The sequence below is a fragment of the Canis lupus genome, chromosome 3 (assembly GCF_011100685.1).
Source record: "Canis lupus familiaris isolate Mischka breed German Shepherd chromosome 3, alternate assembly UU_Cfam_GSD_1.0, whole genome shotgun sequence".
Lineage (NCBI taxonomy): Eukaryota > Metazoa > Chordata > Mammalia > Carnivora > Canidae > Canis > Canis lupus.
This window is the reverse complement of record NC_049224.1, coordinates 72,616,600-72,634,974: the sequence shown is the minus strand read 5'-3', so window position 1 is coordinate 72,634,974 and position 18,375 is coordinate 72,616,600. Positions and strand designations below refer to the sequence as shown.

The window sequence follows — 18,375 nt, the reverse complement described above, 5'->3', positions numbered from 1 at the left end:
GACCTTCAGTATATAGGTCCCATTTTATTTTCGGTTTCCCCATAATACAGATGCCTCCAGTTGGTGCTATGTCTAAGGACAACTGACTTCACTTCCCTTTGGTCTAACTGGCTAATCTACCTCGGGTGGGTATCCTAAATGGTGGTTTATCCACCTCCCAGGGGCAACCTTGAGGCCTGAACTCTTTACACCTTTCCCCTCATCATGAATCTACCTGCCCTTGGGCACAACCAGCTACCGCCTTATAAAGCTTCATCTTGGCCTCACCTTCCCTTTCCTTCTCTTGCCTTTTTTTTTTTTTTTTCATTTTTTCTCTCCCCTGCCCCCCTTCCCTTTCTGCCTTGCCTCCCTGAGCAAAAGGATGGGGATGTGGTGGAGAGGAATTACCCTCTCATCCTATTTTTTCTATTATTTTGTGTGTCATATCAAACACCCTGGTGAGGGAGGGAAGTCAGATGTTTTTATCACTGAGAAATTCTTTTTAAAGATTTTATTTATTCATGAGAGACACAGAGAGAGAGAGGCAGAAACACTGGCAGAGGGAGAAGACTCCTCATAAGGAGCTTGATGTGGGACTCAATCCCAGGACCCCGGGATCACAACCTGAGCCAAAGGCAGACGCTCAACCACTGAGCCAACCAGGTGCCCCTATCATCCAGATTCTACTGACAAGAGCCTTGAGATTCAGAGATTAGATTGGTCTCAGGCCAATTGCCGATGGGGCCCTACTGCTCGGGTGTCCCCACAGGCCAGGACTTCCCTGCTGCCACTCCAGCGTGGGCCAACACCCCAGCCGCGAATGCCCCTTTCAGTACCCCAAAGTCCCCCCTAGTCTAGTCAATTCTCCCTGCGAATTGTGCACATTTTCCCTTTGGATCACTCATCTCCTCATCTCCTTCCTTCTTCCCTCCTGGCTGGTCAACCTCTTATTGTTTTTAGGGTCTATGTCACTGAATCCCTACAACCCACTTCTGACTACTGCTACCCCTGTATGCCTTTCTTTAGGCAAACCCAACAGGAGCAAATCTCCAAACTGACAAACCTGTAAGCCTGGAGGATAGTTATTCACTTCCTAGGAGACTTTCCTCACTAGTTCTCCTTTTGGGTCATGTAGCTCATGCTATCCTGCACCTCACTATTTGTGTATATGTCAACTGCTTTCTGGACCACCAGAGCACCCACCTCTGCCTCCCATGCATGGGGTCCAGGGCTTAGGATTAAGGAACATATTAGAATTTTGATGAAAAAAAAATGTGAGGATGTAGTATCTGAATCTAAGGCAGTGCCTTAGTGGAGTACACTTTAGGTATAAGCGGAGGCCGGAGTTTGGGGTTTTGACACAGTTGCTCTGCATTTTGGTTTGTCTGTGTGTGTGTGTTTGTGTGTATGTGTGTGTGTGTGTGTGTGTGGCGGGTGGGGGGGCTGTACTCAAATAAGGATAAGAAAAGTGAGTTATAAAGATGAGATAGCAAATAAGCTAACCATCAAATTGTGCCCTGAAACAAGCATCATTTACTAAATGTCTGCAATTACCAGGTACTCAACATATGTTACCTCATTTACTGTAATCAGACAGGAAGAGACAGGTTCAGAGAGACTGCCCATGGGCAGGCAGCTGATAGTGACAGAACTGAAAATCAGAGCAGGTCTCCATCCTTGCTCTTTGCCTGAGCTGTCCTTGTGCCAGAGCCACTCTGCAGCCTACTCACTCCAAGGACACGACTAGTGCCCCAATCAAGAGCCACCTGCGGGTGATTTCTGCCACTCTGTGCTCAGAACCTGCTTGACCCTGTTCTTCTACTCTTCTTTTCCTTGGCCTCCCTGCTCTCCTCTCTCCACCTCCTCTTCTTATCCCAAAGACAATCTGTCCTGTTCACTTTTAAAATCTATTGACAAACTCTAATATAGGGGCCCTCGTTTGACCACAAAACCTTAACCAAATAGACAGTATGGACTGTCCCACTTCTGGGAGGCCATTTATATTCATTTCTTCTGGGACTGCGAATCTGATATTTGACTTTAAACACTGCAGGCTGTGTTAAAATTCCCTGTGCAATATGGAGAGCATTTGGTGTGCTATTGTATTCAAATAATATATTTCATACTGCTCAGAGACCAGATTCTGTGCCCCTAAGACTCGTGCTTTCTGTACAATATAAATGTTTTATAACAACATTTCCCCATTTCTAGCTATATACTTCTAAGTCAAGTTTTTGCTCTATTGTTTATGCCAGTGTCCAGGTATACCCCTGAAATTTTTTTTTCAAAGATAATATTTATTTATTCATGAGAGACACACAGAGAGGCAGAGACACAGGCAGAGGGAGAAGCAGGCTCCATGCGGGCAACCCAATGCAGGACTCAATCCCAGGACCCAGGATCATGACCCGAGCCAAAGGCAGACACTCAACCACTGAGCCACCCAGGTGCCCCCTATGCCCCTGAAATTTATAACTGCAAAGTTCCAACAGGGCAGAATAATCAAACTCTAGGCAAATGCTACTCTATTACCCTGGAACTGTCCCAAGCAGTTCTAGAGGCCCCCCCTTCTAGCTTAGATATCCTTGAGTCTCACATATATTTATCCTGCAGGATGGTTCCAGACTCTGGAAGGGATTTTGAGTTCCCTTGGACTCTAGGAGATAAGAGAGAAGGAAGCAGCAGAAGGTGAAGGTTTTATTTGGAGCTGCTAAGACTCCCAGAATCTGCCAAGGGCCTTGGCATTCCCCCTGAATCACCCATGCTCTTTCAGTTTTCTGGAAGGTGGCTTCAAAGAACCTTCCAAGTGTGGCTCAGAAATTCCTCATCACCCAATCCAGCTTAAACTCAGATCTCAAGCAAGGTATCCCAATAGCCCCTGATGTTTTCCCAAGTTGCCCAAGGAAGGAGAGGCTGGAACAGGTCAGAAGAATACATGATGAATCTTCTCTGCCCAACATGGTCTTTCACTGAGACATCATCCACTAGACCAGCAGTTCTCCAGTTGAGGTCCCTGGGCCCTCTGAAGGACCAAGACCTTTTCAGAAATCTATAGGGTCAGGGGCGCCTGGATAGTGCAGTCAGTTGAGCGTCCATCTCGTGGTTTCAGCTAAGGTCGTGGTCTCGGGGTTGTGGGATCCAGCCCTGCATAGGGCTCTGTGCTCAGTGCATAGTCTGCTTGGGATCCTCTCTCCTTCACCCTCTGCTCCTCCCGCTCATTCTCAATCTCTCTCTCAAATAAATAAATAAATCTTAAAATGAATAAATAAGAAGTCTATAAGGTCATAACTATTTTCATAATAATTCTAATATTTTTACTTTTTTCAAGGAGTTGACATTTGCCCTAAAGATGTAAAGGCAGTGGTGGGTACAGCAGCGTAAGATAAGGAAGAGGCAACAATGTGTACTAGTAATCACAGTATTTTCACCACCAGGCACTCCAAAGCTTGCTTTGTTTTGTTTTTTTTTAGAGCCTATTTTTCCCTTCCTTGCAAGCCCTTACTTGACGATGCAAGAAAATATTAATTTTATTCTACCTTGACTCCTAAGTATATATCTTTGTAATAGTCTGTGTGATGAAACGGGAAGTACGCACAAAGCTCTCTTGCTCCATGCCAAATTATGATGATAGTCTCAAGGAAAATCACTTTTGTGGGCCTCAGAGTAGATGAATTAAAGCTGTCTTTGTCATAGAACACCATTTTTACCTGAATGAATGACTGATAGACAAAACCATGGTTATTCAGACTTGGATATTTGGCAGACATTTTCTGGAAAATGAATGAAGTGTGCCTGTCACTTCAAAGAACATAATTGATAGTATTTGTTTCCAATGATAAACTTCCAGTTTTCAAGTCAAAAGTTAAAATGTTGGAGAACCTGCACTTGCCACCATTCACTTGAAGGCTTGCCAATAACTAAAGGCTTTTCTGATGAGATTAGTTGTGATGTTAACAAATGTGATTTTTTTTTTAAGTATCATATAACAAAATGTGTCAATATTTAGGAGATCTTCACAACCCAGTAAACCAATATTTTCCAAATGACCAATTCATAATGTTACAGAATCATGCATGGGTGAAAGAGCCATTCGATGTACGAAATAAACCAGTGGACTTTCATGTTATAGAGTAAGGAAAGTTCATTGATACTGTTTCAGATTCCATATACTGCAACTAACTTTTAACAAACTACCTCTTCTTGAGAATATGGATTTTCTATCAAAGAAGAATGTTTATGATTATCTGAAAAGGCTACTAAAATACTCTTCCCTTTCCCAATTACATATCTTTGTGAGGCTGAATTTTCTGGATATAATTTTGTGAAAATAACATATCAACAGATTGAAGACAGAATCAAATATAAAAATATAGCTCATTTGTATCAAACCAGTCATGAAAGATATTTGCAAAAACAATGTACTCTTCTCACCATTTACTTGTTTTTGGAAATACAGTTTTTTAATAAAAATGTTATTTATGTTTTTAACACAAGAGTTCACTACTGCTAAAAAAAAAAAAAAGTTCACTACTGCTATTTTTGAAGGAATTAAATATTTTTAATTTATCGGGCAGCCCTGGTGGCACAGCGGTTTGGCGCCGCCTGCAGCCTGTGGGATCGAGTCCCACATAGGGCTCCCTGCATGGAGCCTGCTTCTCCCTCTGCCTGTGTCTCTGCCTCTCTCTTTGTCTATGAATAAATAAATAAAATCTTTAAAAAAAATTTTTTTTTAATTTATCAGTTTGAATTTCTAACATGCTCAATAGCAATAGGTACAATCCACATAAGCAAGAGTACTTTGGGTTCCCTAATAATTTTTAAGAATGCAAAGACAGAGTTGCCCCCGATTTAGCAAATGAAAATGCAGGGCATCCAGTTAAGTTTGAGTTTCAGATAAATAAGAAATGATAATTTAGTAAGAGTATCCGTGAAATATTTAGAACATACTCATACTAAAAAAATTACTTATTGCTTACCTGAACTTTATCTGAAGTTATCTGTGCATTTTTAAATTTTCTTTGCCTGTTTTTTCTTAAGATCTTATTTATTCGAGAGAGAAATTGAGAGAGAATGAGAATGAGTGGGGGGAGAGGCAGAGGAAGAAGCAGACTCCCTACTGAGCAGAGAGCCTAACATGGAACTCGATCCCAGGATCTTGGGATCATGACCTGAGCTGAAGGCCGACACCCAACTGACCAAGCCACCCAGGTGCCCCTTTTCTTTGCCTGTTAAGTCATATGGAGCCCCAGAAGTTTAAGAAACACTGCACCAGACCACACCCCTCACATTTGTGCTGAAACGCTAACATTTATTAGGCATCCACTGTATACAAAACCCGGTGCTAATTTCTTGACATAGACTACTTCTTCAGTCTCCCCCTGCCCCCGCCCCATCCTATGTGGCATGTACTCTTACAATCTCTGTTTTATAAATGAGGAAACAGAAACCCAAAGAAGTCAGATGAAGCTAATTACTGGTGGAATGCAAGCCTGGAACCCACCCACTCAGTTGCCAAAATCTCAGCTTGTAACTATTAGGCTTAAATTGAATTCTGAATAATGGGAGAGGTTTTTTTTACTTATTCGCAATCCAATCTCTGATGCTTCTCTTCTCTCTCTCTCTTGCTCTCTCTTCCTCATACACACACATATACACACAGCTCTCACACAGTTGTGTGTTCTGTTATCAGAGCAACAGTGAAACCCAAGGCTGTGTGTCAAAGAGTTCTATCCAGAACTGGGCATCAGTATTTTGACCCAGAGCCAACTTCTCTGATAGATCCTCCCCTGGGCACGACAGCAGTGCTGTTCCAGGCTAGGAATTCTAGAGTGCAGCTATGGCACACTGGCGCTGCTCATCACTATTAATTGGAAGCCACTGGGATTTGGTGCTGAGCTAGAATCATCCTTGAGAATAAACTGGGAATTTCTCCAAATGAATCTGTACCAACTGAAGCAAATGCAACCACTGTTGTAAGCAAGCCAAGGTCCTGTTTTTTGTACGATCATGACCCAGGCCACTGGATATATTTAATGAGCTCAAGCTCAACAGTAAACAAACTAGGGAAAGTAAATTTTTTTATGAGCCAGCATGGGGCAAGAGTATACACTCACTGTGCCACATGATCTGCAAATACAAAGTGAATTTGCCTGCAGTCAACTGGAGGCCCTCCCCCCAATCACCCATGGCTATAAGGTAGTGTCCAAAGTGGTAAACATAAAGGGAGGGAGAGATATCAGTCTTTCATATGCGGGAAATTTCTTTAACAAAGGGAAGATTTACGTTTCAAATCTTTTTTGTTTTGTAAATTTGGATTTTTATTAGATGTGAGGCAAACTGGATTAAACTAGGGGCAGTTGTGTATACAGAAGCCAATGGTGATAGGACTCTGACAATGAGCCCAGGGAATAGGGAGGAGAAAAAAAAAAGGTAGATCAGAAAAGGAAAAATATCTAAACAGGAGTGTTAGATAATTAAGAAGAGGTGCATTTTTAGAAACCAAGACTTGGGTGAAAGCCAACAACAGGCCAAGGTGGCCTAGGTGGGAAGAAGGTTTGGGGAGGCCCAAGGCCATGGGTCATCCAAGGGAAAAAGGTCAATGTTTTACTTCTAAAACCCTCCACTTCGCAGTTCGCCTCGGGTCCACCTGGCAGGGCTGTTGAGTGCAGACACTGGCCCAGCCCTGCCCAAAACCCTGCTGGCTGCGTTGGCCTCCTGGGCTTGGCCCCTTTATCTGCTCACTCAATCTAGATCCCCCAAGCCCTGAAAGGGCAAGGGGTGAGAGAGAAAGAATAAACTGAGAGGCAAGCCTGGGCTCTCTCCCTAGATAAGCGCAGGAGGTGGAGGATTCTCGAAAGTTTTCCCCTTCCAGGGGCCTTCAGAATTCACTCTCTGAATGCTGAATGTCAAGGACACAGCCAGAAACGATGACTCATCAACTTTCTGAACTAAGGACAGGAACACACAGTCTCAGGCTCGAGGACTAGCTTTTCCACCGTCACAATGGAGCCAACGGTCCTGCCTGCTTCAGACACAAAGGTGACAGAGCTGTGTGGCCCGCCCACTGTGCCCCAGCCCGGCGGCCTTTCCCGTCTTCCGGGTTCTCGAAAGCACAGAGAACATGAAGGTTTTTTTCCCATTTTGTTTGAGACACAGGCCCTATGACATTTCAGAAAGCGATTTGCCTTGAAAAGTGCGGGGACTGTATGTGGTCACTAGTCATTAGTGTGGCCAGATAGTAAATATTTTAGGTTTTGCAGGTCATACAGTTTCTGTTACATGTTTCCCTCCTTCTCTCTCTCTCTCTCTCTCTGTCTCTCTCTCTCCCCCCTTTAAAATGTAAAAACCATTCTCAGCTACAAACAGAACCATTCTTAGCTACATACAAAACGTATAAAAACAGACAGAGGAGCAGGCCAGCTGGCTGGTTCCTCACTCCGAGCAACAGCAAAGGGCCGGCGGGGTCAAAGGGTGACGCCTGCATACAGTTTGGACGAATACAGTGTCAAACATGTCAGAATGTAGATGTCTGTCCCTGTCTTGCTGACAAAGGCTATCTCCTTCTCTGTCCCACTTGCCCACATCTGACATTCTCTACTTACAAGGTCATCTCGCCTTTGCTGTGATTCCCTTCAAAAAAAAGAATTTAGGAAAAAAAAAAAAAAGAATTTAGGGCAGTTCCAGTGGTCCGGCGGTTTAGCGCCACCTTCAGCCCAGGGTGTGATCCTAGAGCCCCAGGATCGAATCCCACTTCAGGCTCCCCACATGGAGCCTGCTTCTCCCTCTGCCTGTGTCTCTGCCTCTCTCTCTCTGTGTCTCTCATGAATAAATAAATAAATAAATCTTTAAAAAAATAACAATTTAGCTGTAGCTCTGGCAGGGAATTAAATCCTGAAATGCTAGTCTTATATATTTGCAAAATGAGATAAACAAGTTTTAAAATCAGAATATTTTAAAAGTTTTCATTCTTTGCATGCGTGTGGGTATATACACATTTTGCTTAAAAGTGAACACTCCAGGGGCATCTGGGTGGCTCAGTCGGTTAAGTGCCCGACTCTTGGTTTCAGCTCAGGGTCATGATGTCAGGGGTCCTGAGATCGAGGCCCACACTGGGCTCTACGCCCAACAAGGCGTATGCTTGAAGGTTCTCTCCCCGTGCCCCTCCCCCTACTTGCAATCATGCACATGCATGTGCACACATGCACGCTCTCTTGCTCTCTCTCAAATCTTTTTAAAAACTTTTTAAAAAGTGAACTCTCCATATGTATCACAAAACTGCAAGCCTGGAAAAATCTTCTGGTATAGCCTAGACTTTAACTGCATATCCTTGAGGAAACGGACCTACTTCAGTTAAATGAGATATTCCAAATCTAATACTAATTGTCAGAACTACAGCCACAAACTCTTGATTTCCAAATCAGTTCTCTTTTATTGTTCTACTTTACTGCACATTGCCAAATCAGTACTAAATACTAACTCAACAAATACAGTGTATTTCCAATGTGCCCAGCACTGGCTAGGTGCCCTAGGGATACAAAAAAGAGAAGATATCTTCCTATAAAAGGCTTTTGGCCTCCCTGAGAAAACAACAACACAGGAAACAAATATTATTGTCTTAAATTATTACATAACTATATGAGTAAAACATCTGTTCAATATGACAGCCAGTAGCCACATGTGGCTATCGAGCACTTAAAATGTGGGTGATATGACTTAGAAAGTGAACTTTTAATTGTATTTAATTTTAATTTATCTAAATTTAAATAGCCATGTGTGGCTAGTGGCTGCTCTACTGGACATCATAGATCTAAAAAGAAAGGTTCCAGGTCTGGATGGAAGATATGTAACATACATTTTGTCACTTTTTCCCAGCTGTGTCTATGACAGGAACTACAACTGATGATAAAACTTTCCCTCTGAGCAAACATTGACTCTCAGGATCCTCCGTGCAACATATTTTCAACTGCCTGCACCTGGTAATAGGTAATGAAACCTATGTGCCGCCACTCCTGATACTCACATGGTGACAAAGGTGAGCTGGAGGAGGAAGTTCTCGAGCTGAGCCTAGAAAGATAGATTTGGACAGGTAAAGAGGAAAGGACAGAGCAGAACAGCAGGACCAGAGGAAATGGACAGAGTTCTCCTGGCTCTCGGGCAAGGAGGATGCTGGCCCAGCAGAAAGGGAGGATTGTGTTGGGTGTGTTGGGAGATAAGGGGGACAGGTAGAGGGTGGAGCTAGACACGGAGACCTCTGGATTCCAGGAGTTTGGACTTTTCTCAAGAGTGCCCCTGAAGGTTTAAGCAGGATAATGACTGGAATAAAACCTGTTTTAGGAAGGGAAATCAAGCCAGAGAACTGGTTGCATAATGAATATATACGTTCAGAGACTGGAAAGAAGGCTATTCTTCTAATGGTTTTGGTTTTCCTTTAGGAAAGTAATACTTGTTTATTTAAAAAAAAAAAAAAAGTATATATCACAGAAAAACAGGCCTCTCCTGTTCAAACTCAACCACTGTTGGCATTTTGATGTAGTTTGTTTTTATCTTTTCATGGCTACTGCAGTAATTCAGGAATACAGATATGACCAGACCTAGAAAGGTGGGAGTATGAATGAAGAGGAAAGGCGACAGAAGAAAGTTTTAAGTGAGGCACCATGATGCAGGGAAAAGACCATTCGCATCAAGGGACCTGAGTTCTAGGCCTGGCCATTTCAGTGAGCCTTGTCTCCAACTCCAGATTTGATTTCCTCACTTTAGACTCATGGTACTGGTCTAGGGGCACCTGGGCATTCTTGATTTCGGCTCAGGTCATGCTCTCAGGGTCCTGGAGCCCTAGGTTGGGCTCCATGCTGGGCATGCAATCTGCTTAAGATTCTCTCCCTCCCTCCATTTCTGTCCTTCTCACCCCCACTTGCATCTTGCACGCCCACATATGCACTCTCTTTAAAAAAAAAAAAAAGAAAAAAGGTACTAGTCACTTAACCTTTTCTTATTGTCTCATTAAGGGTCAGATGAGATTTTTGAGAATATCCTTCAAACATAAAATGGAACTAAAAAAAGCATATGTATATATGTTTGTATTTTAAGTGATTACCATATATAGACAGAAATTGTCATAAGACAAAAATGTTCCCTTGTTCTTGAACCTGTATGAATGGCATATATAGCCTCTGGCGGTCTGTCTATAAGATTTTAGGTGTAAAGTTATTAAACCATATATTCTGAGCAGTGTTGACAGGAGGATGTATGGGTGTGGTTCACAGGACACATAATGGGGTGGTATCAACAGGGGATCCATTCTCAGCTGGGATTGCAAAGGATTTTAAGGCCCCATCCATCCTCACAGGGCCTAGGAAAAACAAAAACAAAACAGCTGCTGGAGAACACAAATTATTTTCTCCAGAGAAGGTAATATACCACCATTTGCCAGGTTAAGAAGCCAAGTCCAAACCAGTGCTTGTCCACACCGGACATACATGAGTGTCAATTAATTGCAAATTTTTCAAAAAATACTGATGGTTGGGCTTCTCCTGAGACCAACTGAATCAGAGTCTCAGTGAATGGGACCTATGCATCAATGTGGGGTTTTTTTCTTTTTAAGTTCTCAAAATGGCTGAAATCCTAAGTACAAGCAGATGCCCCAGAGCAAAAACAGTTCAAGGGGCACAGGAACAGTCTGGGATCCAGATCTGACATGATGCTCCTAACCACCCAGATTAAGAGTTGTAGCCAGGTCCTTAGTGAGGGGCAGTGGAGGCCAACACGGTACCCACCAGGACACTTTATAATTTGCATAGTAAGCACTATATAGTTTCTGTTTCTGGGTGTAGGATCTGTCATTTTCAATGCATCCCCTTGTCATTCTCACTTAAGCATGTGTTAGAGAACTCCTGTGGACTCAGGTTAGGCAACGGATTCTGGTCAACGAGTGTGCCTTTGTCTGAGGATCCCTCCGCCCTCTGGGGAGCTATTGGACAGACCTAGATGTGTGAGCCAGCTTTGCCAGGGGCCTGTGTGATCCTGTGCAAGTTACATATTCTCTTTTATACTTCAGTTTTCTCAGTTGCCAAATAGCTAACACATTTTTTACAGGATTTTTGTAGAAATGAAATGAGGCCCTGTGAGTAACAGGGTAAGTAAAAGACTTCTTTTGTGCCTGGAGCACATGTAAGCACTCTAGAAATGTTAATTGTCATTATTATTATCATCATCATCACCTCTAGAGTTCCTTCTAACTACGATGTTTTATGACTTTAAGAATCATTTGGTGACGGCGCATATGGAAATAAACAAAAATCAGCAGCTACCAACACCCCTAGATTTCAAGACCCAGTGGGTGTGGGGCCTCCTTTCGTGCCAGACTGACTTCTCAATCACCACTCCATTCTTTGCTTGAGATGCCCCTTGTATCTTGCTAATCTTGGACTTCGTTTCGAAAGGACCTCACTTATTTTGCAGACACTGCGTTTTGGCCATTCTTGATGAAACAATGTAGTTGGTTCATTACTGTTATTTTTGGGTAGCGCAGACCCCCACAAGTATGGCTGAAGGGAACGTCAGATATTCGATTCCGGCCTGCTTCAGCAACTGTGGACACACCTGGGGGAAAACCTGTTTGAACCAAGCCTCCAATGAGGCTCCAACTCAACTCAACGTAACTGTGATGCATGTCTAATGACTGAAGTATCTTGTTCTTGGAAACTTCAGAGCTGACATTTGATTGACACCCATGAAATTTGCCTAAGAGTTCGATGCCATCGTTAGCCACAGATGTCAGCCTCATAACCTTGGAGTATTCGTTCTGTTTGCTTTCCAGAGGACCAAATACCCTCCCCCACAAAGCATAATGCCACCATCGACCTGTTATTCTGCCAAGAGACACACACATCTTGTTGATGCCCACAGCTCTCTTTTTCCTTGTCCATGGCGGGAACGAACCTCTTCCTTTTAGGAAGACAGTCATCCTTTTGTCAGCAAACATCCGTTTGTCTGCCATTTGTTATTGGCTGAGTCACAACCCACATCCCCTTTCTACCTTTTTTCAGTTTTGAAAAGGGTCACCTTGTTTTGCAAATATCAACCCATCAAGGAGCACGTTGCCAAAGGAACACTGGCTCTATGAGACTTTTGCCCATATGATTGAAATAATTTTAAAAGGGAAAATCATCCAGTTTAGGATTAACCAAAAACTTCCTGTGTAAACCAGTTTTTCCCTTTGAAAACTAGTTTTTCCAAACACATGTTCATTTGGGTCCAGGAAACAGATCTCAGTATTATCTTGGTTAAAGGAATACCTTGTTATAAAGTCCCTGATTGTACAAGAGGCTAAGTATGAGTAGAGCCCAAATACTGACAAGTCTTGGAAAGTTCTTTAGTTATTATCAATTACACATTGATAATTATAAACAGTAAAGGACTTCAGGGTTACTTCTGCATAAGTCCTTACCAGCAGTGGGCCTCATATTTGAATTAGCACTAGTATTGAACTGGGTCAGAGATCAAACAAAAGAAAAGGAGAGTAAGAGATCCAGACAAGAAAGCGATGAGTTTACTCCCTGGTAAATCTTGATATAGGTGAGAAAAGAGATCTACTAATTTCTATTGCATTTTCAAAAATGCCATTAAATATTTGAGTTATGATGTTGCTTGTTCTAACTCACCCTTGTTTTATTGTTAATATTTCTTCTTAACTAAATATTTAAACTTTCATTTTTTCCCTCAGGAAGCTCTATGCCCAATGTGGGGCTTGAACACACTACCCCCAAGACCAAGAGTTGTACATTCTACTGATTGAGCCTGCCAGGCACCCCTAAAACTTTTATTCTGAAACTCTTAAGGAGCAAGGATCATGTCTGTTCATCTTTATATCCCTCATGAACCTGCCCCACTATCTTCCTTTTAGTTATATTAATTTGAATCAAATTAAATTACAGGCCTTTTCCCCACTCTGTGTAGTAGTAGGCCATATGGCATAAGGCAAATAGTAGGAAGTAATATGTAATAGGAAAACTTCCCTTCTATTTTCAGGTGAGGAAACAGAATAGTTGTGTTTAGAACCTGCCTTTGGAAAAAAAGAAAGAGAAGAAGAAGAAGAAAGAAGAAAGAAAGAAGAAAGAAGAAGAAAAGGAACCTACCTTTGGGAATTGCCTTGAGCAGTGGGAGGTCATTTTGTGACAGGTTCCTATTAGTAGCTGACTAAATGAAAGAGAATCTATTTCAACTCACTTGCTTGACTTTTGTATGTATGTTTTTTAGCAAGTTTCCTTCATATGGACCACATGAGAACTGTGCAACAGTTAGGAGATCACCTATGTTCTATTGGAATTACAGCCTGCCTTCCTGGAAGAAAAAAAAAATAATGGGAAGATCATTTCCAAAAGAGACACCTTCTGGTCATTTTCAGGGATTCTGGAAGAACTGTCGCTAAAAAATCTGTTATCTAAGTGAAAACTTCAATTCAGAAACATGAACAGCATGTTACTGCAGAAAACAATGTTTCTCACAGCCCACCTTTTCCTCCTTTTCAAAAGCAACATGAATTTTCAAGTTATAGGTTAAACAATATCCATGTCTTAGTTTATTAACTTACTTGGAAGGGGATGCTAGTCTATGATGTATAGGAAAAGGTCAGTACTCAAAATCTCTTACTATTTTATGTCAAGTTTCCACCAGGGGCTATCTGGGTGGTGCAGTGGTTAAGCATCACCTTTTGATCCCAGGGCCTGGGATCTAGTCCCACATCAGGCTCCCTACAGGGAGCCTGCTTCTCCCTCTGCCTATGTCTCTGCCTCTTTCTCTCTCTGTGTCTCTCATGAATAAATAAATAAAATCTAAAAAAAGAAATAAGTTTCCATCAGGAACTCCATAATCTACCCCCGCCCCCCTTTGGCTTTCCTAAGGATCTCCACCACTCCACCATAATCCATATCTTGATGGGGGAGCATAAACTTCCTGTTGCTTGAAAAAATCAGGTAATAACCTAGACGCTAACTTTTTAAGAGGATTGGCCAAGGAGGTCACCAGCATTTCATTCTAAAGATCAAATCTGTTCCTATCAATCATAGCCAGTGATTCTTTTTCCTTCTATATGGAGAAAAGAGACCAATCTTATCTTGTACTGCGATTAAAAAAAACAAACAAAAAACCTCCTCAAAAGACTATAAGCCTGTTAAAAAGGTCTTTAAAAAAATCTAACTCTGGTCACCCCCTACACTAAACAGAACTCTTAAAAAATGACCACATCAAATTCACCCATGATTAAGAAATGAGCAAGCTTGACATGGCTAATTAAATGGAATCGGGATTCTGTGTGCGGATATATGTATGTTTGTACATATACAAGTATGAGCTTCTGAATCTGCCAGTTTAGTTACTAACCAAGGTGCTCAGCTCGGCAGTACTCTTGATAGAAATGTCAACATAGAACAGCAAGACTTGAAACCTTAGTAACTCATAATGGTCCAAGAGTAGAAGCAGGGTCAAGTAGCTGGCCTCTGTCCTGTTTAAACTTTTTTTTTTTTTTTAATCTAGCATTTGGATGGTATGGGGGGAGGATCATATACAATGCCAATGATCACCCTTCCCCAGTCACCTTCTTATGGGAGGGTGAAGGAAATTAAGAACGTAGATTTGGAGAGAATTCAAAGGGTTGGCAAGAAAACAGGACTTGGGATCCAGCTCTAGAATATAATGCTAATACAGAAGGAAGAATTGATGTCTGAAACACAAAACCAAAACATCTGACCAGTTTGAAATCAATCTCTAAGGGGCTTCACAGATCCTTCCAAAAATTTAAGTTAGTCCTTATTTTACAAAAGACATCTTCTGTTCATCTGGAACCCTCTCCCTCTAGCTCTTGCCCAATTAGGTTGATTGCTTACTCCTGGAAGCTGACACTCTTCTAAGTTGAGACCCTCACAAAGGTTGTTCCTCATTTGGTGCATCACTACTACCTGCCCCCAAGTTCCCCCTGCCTAGCAAATCATTCTTTCTTCTTTGGTTTAAAACACCACTTAGATTCTAAGAAACCTTCCTTGCTGGTCACAGCTCTTACTTAAGTTAGGTCCTCTGGTTTTAAACCCCCTGAACTCCTTATAATTTTTCAGCCCACTCATTACTCTTTTTTTCTTTTTTTAAGATTAATTAGAGAGAGGGGGAGGGTGCAGAAGGATTGAGAGGGAGAGAGAATCTCAAGCAGGCTTCCCACTGAGTGCAGAACCCGACACGGAGCTCCATCCCATAACCCTGAGATCATGACCTGAGCCAAAATCAAGAGCTGGATGCTCACCTGAGCCACCCAGGTGCCTCTACTCTTTTTTTATTTAATATTTGCCTTGAATCTTAGACCAGCTGCCGAGGAGCAGAAATCTAATCTTTCTGTCTTAATCTCTTAATTACCCAATACCTGGGCACAGAGCCTGGCATGTAGTAGGTGCTCAGAAAATGTTTATAAACCAATTTTCCTGTATCCATACTGATTTCGGGATTAGTGTAGTATCATTCATGGGGCCCTATAATATGGAGGTTATGCAAATGTTAACGCCTATATAAACCTGATCCATGTGGCTTGAGGAATCCTGCTCATTCTATGACACTGACTCTAGAAAGATGTATTTTCCCATGCATTTAACACGAATGATGTGGCTTCGGATTCATTCACAGATAAATGGATGCTAACAAATCATTCTGAGGCATAGGAAGAAGTATTAGTTGCAAATCCTACAATGTTGATTGCTGGAGGGGAACCTGGCCTTGGGTAAGAGTGTCTGATTTGGGGACTGGCTGCCTGGGAGGCTGCTCCATGATCTCACACAGGCTGTCCCAAGGGACAGTACCACTGCTTATGAGGTTCTAGGGCTATGAATCTCAAAATCATTGTATGAAGTCATCAAAACAATTCGTTTTTCTTTCAATGTTAGAATCAAATTTCTTTCTTTGAGAAATACAAAGTCATTCACATGTAGTACTGTCATTTGTGATTGTGGGAGTCTTCTGGGCCATTCATGCTTATACAATAGAGAGCATGCTGGCCTGGTTAAGCTAAGCAAACACCCAAAGGCAAATACAATACGGGCTGGTTTTTAAAAAAATAATCATAAAGGATGAGCATTTGAATGTCACCACGTAACGTTCACCTACTTTTTTTCCACCCTTGGATTACGTTCATTTGAGCCATGGTGAAAATGAAGCCAGCCTGACTTACCAAACCGCCTTAGTGAGACCAGGAAGGGCTGTTCTCCTTTGGGTGACCTGATGCAAGGTGCCCCCCAAATGCCTGTTACTGAACTATGAAATTGAAAGGATAACTCTATTGACCCAGAGATGGCGAATGAGGAGGATGCAACTAGTGGCCACTAAGAGTAATGAAGGAGGAGGGGTAAGAAGAAATGTGGGGTTTAATTATCATCATATACCCTTGGTGTGTGCATGGCACAAGGAGAAGCACATAACCCAGCCATATAGGAAATTTCCACTGGCCCAAATACACAGAGAAAATAGGACACGTGCTTTTGCCAATTCTACAAGGCTATGTGGGTTCATATTAGCTAAAAGAATGTTCAAGGAAGAAAATCTGACTCTGATGAGAAGAGAGTAATGTAGAGAGAGGTGGCATAACAAGGAAGGGAAGCTCAAAAGTTTGCCCATATGCTCAAAACTCAGACCTACTGCCTGCTAGCTGGGTGATCCCAGGCATGTTACTCAACCCCTCTGAGCCTTGTATTTCTCATCTAATATGGGCCTAATATTACCCACCTATTAAAGACATTGTGACAATAAATAAGATGACAGATATGAAGCCCTTAGGGTCTCATGAGAGAAAACTCAGTGAAGGACAGCTGTGATTATTAGTCATTTAAATTTCCTTCTGCAGAGGTGCATTTGCCTGTGGTCTTTTAGGGTAAATCACCAAACACTGAAAATATGTTAAAGCATTGTGAGCTGTCAGGGTTTTAAATGTCTCTTTACCTTTGGAAGCCCTAGAATACCCTGTAACTATTCAGCTTCATCTGTAAGTAAATACATTTGATTAGCCAGGCTCTGTACCACTGATTTTCTTTTATTTTTTATAAAGACTGGATTTGTTTGGGGGGGGGGGGGAGAGAGAGAGAGAGAGAACGCACGATCAGGGGGCAGAGGGGCAGAGAGAGAGAGGGAGAGAGGGAGAAGCAGACACGCCACTGAGCAGGGAACTGGACCCGGGGTTCGAACCCAGGACTCCAGGATCATGACCTGAGCTGAAGGCAGGCATTTAACCAACTGAGCCACCCAGGCGCCCCTGTACAGCAGGTTTTATTATGCTATCACTCCACCAAGAATGAATGAAACCCAGTAAGAGTCTCATTCCCGCACCCTCCAAGAAAGACCACAAGCCCACGACCAAGTGCTGGAAACCAAAATCAGGGTTCTGCTAACTCCTGCAGCCCAACTCAGTGACCATTTGTTCCAAAGTTCTTCCCAACAAAATGCCTAATTAACTAAGGTTGAGCTTTTGATTAACATACAGTGTTTGAAGGAACTTTGACCCACAGAAACTTGGCATTTGACTTGCTTCCCGAGTCCAATCTGTGTCACGAGTGCTGGTTTCAAGGGTAATAAAGAGCCCGGCTGTTTGCTCACAGCACACGGAGGCGGGGCTATGTCGTTGGACGGCTTTTACCTCTACTGTCCACCGATTCTGTAGTAGAGACAAGGGTTGAAACCTAGATGTCAGTTTTTGGAGTGCACAGGATGAAAGGATATAGATTTCCAAACTGAAAAGCACCTAAATTCTACTTGGTGTTTTAACTGAACATCAGATGTTTAAGAAACATGAATATGGTCCCAAGATCGAAGTGATTGCAGGAGAGATCAGGTGTCTGAGCAGATGCATGACATGTGTCTCCAGATTCTGCCTGGGTGAGCAAACTGCTCTCGGACGGTTCCTGCACTTGCCTTTATTAACTTGTTATAAAACACCCATCAGACACCAGGCAAAGAGCACAGTAGTTGCCAGTTTGTGTTTCTGCCTATTACGAGATGAAGTGTTCCTGCCACCCAAATTCATCTGAAGTCCCAGCCCCCTGCATGTTAGAATACGACTATGTTTGGAGACAGGGCCTTTAAAGAGGCGATTAAGGTTAAAGGAGTTCATCTAGGGGGACCCTAATGCAACATGACTGGTGTCCCGATAAGAGCAAATTAGGACATCCGCACACAGACCAGGGGATGTTCATGTGAGGATGCAGCAAGAAGGCAGCTGTCTGCCCACCGAGAGGAGAAACCTCAGAAGAAACCAAACAGGCTGACATCTTGATCTTGGACTTCTAGCCTTCAGAACTCCAGAACCATGAGAAAATAAACTTCTGTTGTTTAAGCCACCCAGTCTGTGGTACTTTGTTACAGCAGCCCTAGCACACT

General features: G+C 42.5%; 1 long non-coding RNA gene across 1 annotated transcript in view; it reads left to right on the top strand.

Annotated features, from left to right (window-relative positions):
- Nucleotides 1-18,375, top strand: part of LOC106558638 — a 46,828-nt gene that overhangs the window by 582 nt on the left and 27,871 nt on the right. The window contains exon 2 of the long non-coding RNA XR_005357271.1: nucleotides 8,851-9,010. This is a non-coding gene — a long non-coding RNA (uncharacterized LOC106558638). The remainder of the gene's footprint in view (nucleotides 1-8,850; nucleotides 9,011-18,375) is intronic.